This window comes from Teleopsis dalmanni, chromosome X (genome assembly GCF_002237135.1).
Source record: "Teleopsis dalmanni isolate 2A chromosome X, ASM223713v2, whole genome shotgun sequence".
In the NCBI taxonomy this organism is placed as follows: Eukaryota; Metazoa; Arthropoda; class Insecta; order Diptera; family Diopsidae; genus Teleopsis; species Teleopsis dalmanni.
The window spans coordinates 26,022,576-26,030,736 of NC_051848.1; positions in this window are offsets into that span (position 1 = coordinate 26,022,576).

Sequence of the window (8,161 nt, forward strand, 5' to 3'; positions counted from 1 at the left end):
AACAACAAAAATTTTAGTATTGCCATGTACTCATCATCAGTGGTCTTAGGCTTTATTTAAATTTCTTTTTTTTTAATTAGTTTATAGTCTGTATATTTCCTTACTTTTCTTCTCTTTCCGTATATTTGCTTTATACTTATTTTATTTTTTTACAATGTTTTAAATTCGTTTTAGTGTGACTACTTTAGTATTGATTTAAAAACTGACCACACATCCAGTGCACAAATTCTTGTGTAACGAATTACACTGCTGACACAATAGACTTTTTATACAAGAAAAAAAAAATTTCTAATACACGATGCGATGAAAATATTTTATAAATCCGAACACGACGCGTTCCACTTGGGTAGGATTTCTGTTTTTTGTTTTTTGTCTACAAAATCAAGTTATTGTATAATCCACTGTGTTACACTGATAAACCACATATTCATTCGAACAAATGAAAATCGATTGAACGCAGATACACAGAGACTATTAAATGAAGTTGCAATATAACTCCACTCCCACTCAGATTTTGGAGTACTTTTTCATGGTGTCAGTTTGGAAAATTTTCTACGTAAATTCTTGTTTGGAATGCATTGGCGCTATTCAAGAACTGCTTTCCGAAAGGCCTTGAATGCACCAAATTGGCTAAAGTGCATTGCTATTACGTGCACACAAACAAACTTGCATACCCTCAAGTTGAAAGGATTATCCAAATTTTAACAATTTTAGCTCCTCTCGTTACATTATTGGTATATGTGTATGCACGAGTACTTGGTTGAATATTGAGGACGCAGTAGGCGAGAGCCTGTGACAACGTAAATAAATTGCAATAAAAATCTACAGAAATGTTAGCAGTAAAAATATTATATAAAAAGAACACAATAAACTGGGCTAACACGTTGACTTCCTGTTTGTCCGATCGTCTAACTGTCTACTTATGCGTCTGCTTTAATATACCATATATACGAGTAAGGTGTCCTGTCTGTAGGACAACAAAATCAGTAAGTCTACATAATAAAGCGTTACATATACATGTTACTGCATATTTAATGTTATAAGGACATACATATATTTCATCACTTTTACCCACTTTTTTCACCCACTAACCAGTACACAAATACCCATACTTATATCACAACTGACGTATGTGAACATTTCAGTGTTTTTTGTTGTGGTTTTATTAAGCATCTAGTGTGGCACCTCCAAGCCGTGTCACTATATTTTTACTCTTGGTTTACTGAAGCATTTATTAATTAAAATACTTGCATTTACTGAAGTATCGGCATTGCATTGCCATGCCAATTTCAGTCGCTCAAATAATATATAGTACGCGTACGTAGAAAATCTATTTATTTTTATTAGTGTTATGGGTTCTTTTGTCAGCCTAAAGTGAGAGGGCGTTGTGTGCACTTTATGTTGTGGTAAAAAAATTAAAAAGTAAATTAAATTATAAGTCATACCAGACCACGACACTCGTACGGCAACACAATGGACCAAAAAACATTTGCGTATCCTTAGACTGCCGTTGTAACCTAACCTATTATAAATACCGTTAACGTATTGTGTTTGATTTAATTTATATAATATAAGTATTATGTTTAAATTCTTTAGTTATTATATCTTAAAGGAGGAACAAAGTAATTAGTTCTGACATTAAAATAGGTGATTTTATTTTCATATAATCTCTATTTGACAGCAAATAAAATGTAGTGCATATATTAAATATTTATAACATATTATATAGCAGGACTATCCAGATCAGACAAGATCGCGGGCCAATACTAATCACTGAATAGGTTGGAGGGTCGCAAAAATCTTTAACAATTCTAACAATATCAGAAATATTAATATTAGTAGTTGCCACACGAAAAATATTTTATTTTTAAGTAATGACTTACTGTACTAGATACGAGTTGTTTGAACCAGTTGTACAAAGCAATATATACTAAAGTCCTTGTCAGTTAAGTAAATTAACGTGAAATGTTATAAATTATTTAAAATATTTTAATTTATTTATTTGAAATACCATAAAAATAAAATAATGTAATATTAAATTAAAATATAGCAAAGAAAAATTATTCGCATAAATATTAACCGCGGACCGCAAGAGTCTCGTGAGTCGTATTTTAAAGAGCCCTATAAGACAGCATATACAAAAAATATAATATATTCAGAATGTATAAGTAATTTTTAATATTTATAATAACTATTTTACTATAGCATTTAATAAAGAGGTTTCAAACAGTAGTGAATTGTAACAACATAATTTTATTATTTTTAAAATAATTGAATTTTTGGCTGACCACACAGCTTTTTCGAATATTGCTCAATGACTATCATAAGTGATGTTGGAATTATTTCTTCTATTTAATAATTCGTAAATAATTTTTTTAAAACTGCTAGTACCAAGGGTTGAACTGCCAAATTGTACCATGCCAAATTTAAAGTTTAGGGTCAGTGTTCATTTGCCAATTGGCGCAAAGCCATACCAGACTTGTATGTTTCCACATTTTTCTTGAGTTTTATTAATTTATAGAATAATTAATTTAATTAATTAGAAAAACATTAATCATGATTAGTCATTCGAGCTTCTAATTTGAGCCTAGCAAATGCAAACAAATTTTATATGGACTGTAAGCAATTAAAAAAAAAAAATTCAAATAATTCCAAAGACCACTGATGATGAGTACTTGGCAATACTCGTGACAGCGTTGTATGGTCAGCCAAATTTCAATAAGTTAACTAAAATTTTTGTTTTTGTATTTTTATTTCTATTCGAACCTTTCTTACTTTCAAATAGTTTCTTTTCATTATAAGACGCATTACTTTTGGCAACAAAAAAATTAACATTAATTAATTATAGTTATTTTTCAATGTCTATTTAATTATTTAAATTCAATTAATTTAAAATAAATAAAATAATTTTTGTTGTTGCAATTTAGTATTGTTTGAAATCTCTCTATAAAATATATTATATATACAATTTATATAAAATTAATAATATAATTAAAAATTTTGGATTGAATTAAATATTAAATATACAAAAAAATATAAAATTTGTTAAAACAAATTTTAATATTTTATAATTATTTAAAATAATTTAACATATATTTTGTTTATAAAGTATTATGTATTAACAATACTTTATTTTTAATATTGATTTTTACAAATATATGTCTATATTTCAATATGTTTAATATTAATGTATTTGTCTATTTCTTTGTGCCATATTTTTATCATTTAAAATATTATATATAGGTAAAGTCAAACTTCCATAACTCGAAGTATTATTTTGCAAAGAAAAGGTTCGATTTATGGAGATTTTGAGGTACAAAATTTTTTTGTAATTGTATCTAATTTGCTCTTTAAACCCTGTTGTACTCTATTTAGTACAAGTTTTAAAAAATTCGATTTATATACCTATATCCCAATTTAAATATATATTTAATGTTAACTTTTTTTGTTTGTTTTTCAATGACATATTTTTATCATTTAAGATTACTTATTTTCTCCTTAACACTTTAAAAATTTTACACATTTTATTATATGATTTTTATTTTCACATATTTTACAATAAGAATGGATATAAATTGTGAGAATAATTTTTCTTGCTGAACATTAAAATTTATTTGCTCATGTGTCCTCAAAAATTGCTGTGCATATATTATCGAACTAGTATCCTTTGCTCCTTGAGTTATGCACATATTTGTCGTCATCGCACGGAAGCACCACAATAAATACAAAATGTGCCAACAAAATAAATATAAAAAATATCTTAAATTGAAATTCAGACAAAAAATGCATTGAAAATGTTAACTATTTTGAACTTGAAGGCTTTTATCTAACATTTAGCTTCAAATCAATGTGACTTACATTGAAGTTCCAAATAAAAATTATATACTTAATAGTACGAGGTAAAAAGAAATATATAATTATTGATATATATTTATTGATATATTGGTACATGTTCTCCAGGAAGTACTCAAAATATACCTCAACAAATTCCTCAACATAATAGAGTTGTAAATTTTCATGGCAAATAAATCAATAGTTTCGAAACTGATTAGATAAAAATTTGTTAGTAATCTTAGCTTTAATATAGCCACTTTATTTTACTAAAATTGGCTTAAAAAATTAAAAAAAAAATAAGTCTTTGTATGTCACGTTTATTTATATAAGAAGTGGTCGCTATTATATTTAGTAGCATTCATAGTAGAACTCTACACATTAAAAATACAGCTATTCTAAAAAATTTGAATAGATGTATTGACGTATATAGAAAGTTTCTGTATACCAAAAATATTACTTGAACCATTACATTAATTATATATTAATTTAAAATATATTTATTTTTACGAAAATATATTTATTAGTGGTATTTAAAAAAGCATTTTAATTATTAATAATAGAATGGAGTAGAATTTTATTAAAAATCGAAATCAAAAATAATATATAAAAATTTTTGTAGTATATATTTGGAATATTCATTCATCGGATATATAGTACGATATGCTTGATAAGTTCTCTGGGCGAAAAATAAAATTAAAAAATTTTAAAAAAATAATGCCATTCTGAAAATTGTTATTTTTCAGTTATATTAAAAACTAATCCAAATAAAATATAAAAAATGAAAATTCTGGGGATACATTCGGAGAACACTTTTTTTTTAAAAATTTAACGAATAATATTAGTACTTAAATATAAACAATCTTTACTGTTTTAATAATTTCTTAAAAGTACAATCAATTATGTTTAAAATTCAATAAATTTCAAGTCTTTATCATTTATAGAGCCTGAGATATTGCCGTTTTAAAATGTGTCTACAATGCTAATTCCCAAAGCCCCTTAGGTCCATATCTCCTACGAATAAAATGTCAATTATGCTCTAACCACATACTAGTTACATTAACCTGATCATTTTGTTAGAGAAATTTTAGTTTATACGGTAAAGAAGGTATGGAAACCAACTTGTGGTATGATTGAACCAACATGATGCATCGAGTAAGAATATTTTGACCTAAGATTTAATTAAAATCTGGTTAAATTAATCAAATTATTTTTCTGAGTATGCATTGGCACAAATTTATTAATGTGGAAAATATTTTCGGTTAAAATACTTAACGAATATGATCGAATGTTTATCATATTCACTTGCCCTGGACCTGGTGACATTTTTTCTGTTTCTGAAGTTGAAATTATTACTTCGAGAAATATTTATAAAATAAAAGTTCTTCTAAAGAAATTGAAGACCACACTTCAATAAATCTACTTTAAATGTGCGGAGGATTGGATCAAGCACTGGTATACTTATGATATGCTGAACGGGAATTACTTTGTAGACGACAAATAAAACTTTTATTGTTGGCTGATTTTTAATGGTTGAATTCAATTGCTCTATACATTAATATTGTATTAGTTTTAAGTATTGATTTTAAAAATAAAGTTAGTCTTAAGTAAACTCGTCTTGCGAAGTGACTAAATATAACAAGTGGCGACGAGGATGGGATACGAACCCACGCGTGCAATTATGGATACTTTTTTTATAAAGAGATATGATTTCACATAAAATGTATACAACTAATATAATTACTTGAGCTTTGTATTAATATAGATTGACTTAATTTAATAAAGAATAATTCAATTTTAATTTATGTTCAAAAAGTTTCAATCTGAAAATCCAAGTTTAGCTCAATAAATCTTTGGTGGAATGTTTGTTTGTTGACATCCACGCATTGTTAATTCCAATCACAGAAATGAACACTTGTCGATATAACTTAGAACTATTCAAGTGCCCCACAAAGTATGTGCGACGACTGGCACGACTAACGTAAACAGGAATATTGCGATGAAGTTGAGTTCACGGATGGAGACGACAATGATGGCAACCATTTGGACGACGAAAAGGAGGACGTTTGCAGTAGAAAAACAGAAAAACTGCGACAATAAAGTTTAAACAATGCCAACAAGGAAATCCATGCAATCCTAATGCGTGCTAAAGTTTAAATTCTGCTTCAAGAGTTTCAATGTCGGTTTCAGGTTTTCTCTGAGGTCCTCGTAAGCGAACTTAAATTTTAAGTTTGTAAGTGTAAATGCAATTTAGTTGTTAAATATTATCGCGTACAAGAAAAGGGAAAAGGAAAATGTTTACATCAAATATTTCAATCGTAAATAAATCGAGGAAAAATTTTATAGAATATACAAAAATAAAGGAACATGTTTTATCACTGAAGTATATTACTGACTTCTCTATAGTTAATATAAAAAGGAAAATGAATTTAAACATTATTCCGTTGAATTAATAAGTTTAATTAATAAACTTAGCGTGATTAGCATTTCGATTCTAAATGCAATATACCCAAAAAAAAATATATTTTTATAAGTTAAGCAATAAACAAGCCAAATACCTTTCTTGCTTAGCATTAGCATTTCCCTGGTTCTGCTTTTTAAGCGATTCGATATTAATTGTTTAGCCTGGAAAACTGAGTTCAGGCTAAACTCAGTCCCCGTCCCCACCCCTTCCTTTGTTTTAGAGTCATCTGTGTACCATAGATAGCAATCTCCAGCAAATGAAGGTATGCCACATTCCCATTCAATTCTGTTTGGTATTAGTACACGGAACTTTCGGTGGAAATTTAATTCAGGTGAGCAGATGTCACCTAAAGCATAACAGAACTACATTCTCAATTTCGCCTGAAGACAATACAGTAAATAAGGATTATTATCTGTACATTGTGTGGTATTAGAGAAAACAAATATCTTGAAATAGGTCACCTTTATGGAGAGAAAACTCTTGGCTTTTGCACAACTACAACGCACAAACTCACAACGCACAAGATATGGATGAGTTTTTTTCCTTTTCCAAAACTCATTTTGAGACTCCCGTCTTTAGTGTACAGATGAAATATATAAAAATTCACAGAAGGTACGGAAGTCGATGCCAAAAAATGCATTTAAAAATGTTTTGGTGACTGGATTATTTTTTATATCGAAAGAGGTCGATATCGTTTTAAAAACGATATAATAAATTTTAATGAATAATGCATATCTAATCGTGATTTATTGACTGATTTTCGGTTTTTTCTTTTTTTAGTAGTGTTTCAGTATTTTCACTGAAGACAGTCACTAAAGACTATGTCTAGTAAGTACGGTACTTATCATCCTAAAATACTTAAAAGTGTCTGAGAAATTTTAAATCTACTTAAAACTCCTACCTTCTAAGTAATCTGTGATAATACAATGATCCAAGTATTTAGCTGAATTTTCAGTAAGATATATCTATTTATCAATCTATTTATAATATATTATAAAGCACTACAATATAAAATGTGATTAGTATACTATAATGCAGAAAGTGTATAAGGTGGAGTCAGGAAACTACACTCAGAAAAATATTTTGGTTGATTTAACTTAATTTTAGCTATATCTTTGGTCAAAATATTCTTACTCGATGCATCATGTTGGTTCTACCATACCACATGTTGATTTTCATATATCTTCTATACCAAATAAACTGAAATTTCTCTAACAAAATGATTAGGTAAAGTTAACTAGTATGTGCTTGGAGCATATTTTTCTGGGTCTGATGTTTTTTTTTTTTTATTCTCCTGTTTCAAATCACTAATTCTCAATTTTCAAATAAAATGTCCTTTACGGAGGTATGTATTCTATATTAATTAAGAGTGAATGTTATTAGGTATATGAGTTAAACACTTTAAATAAAGATTTTAATGATAATTTGCACCGATTTTCATTTAAATCTGATTGTACTCTGTTAAATTAATTAATTAAACATAATCATAAGCAAAATTATAAGTCATGCCACTAAACAAAAATGTCAATTTACCCGCATTTTAAAACGACAGCCAGATTTTAACACCTTTATGTTTAATTATGTTAATTACAAACATTAGCATTAAAAAATATTATTAATAAAACTTTTAATTATATATATTTTAAGCTGTTTAAACCTCAAACTATTGCATATACGCTTTGCTGAACACATGCTGAACTGATAAAGCCGTAATTGTGCGGGTATGACGTATGAGGTAAGATTTTGTATGAGTTTGTAAGATCAAAAAGTAAAGTTTGACAGTAAAATGAAATAAACTGCTTAACCGTTTTCATATGAAACTCAAAAAGCCAAGCATTCTGTATAAAAAACTTACGCCCAAGGACT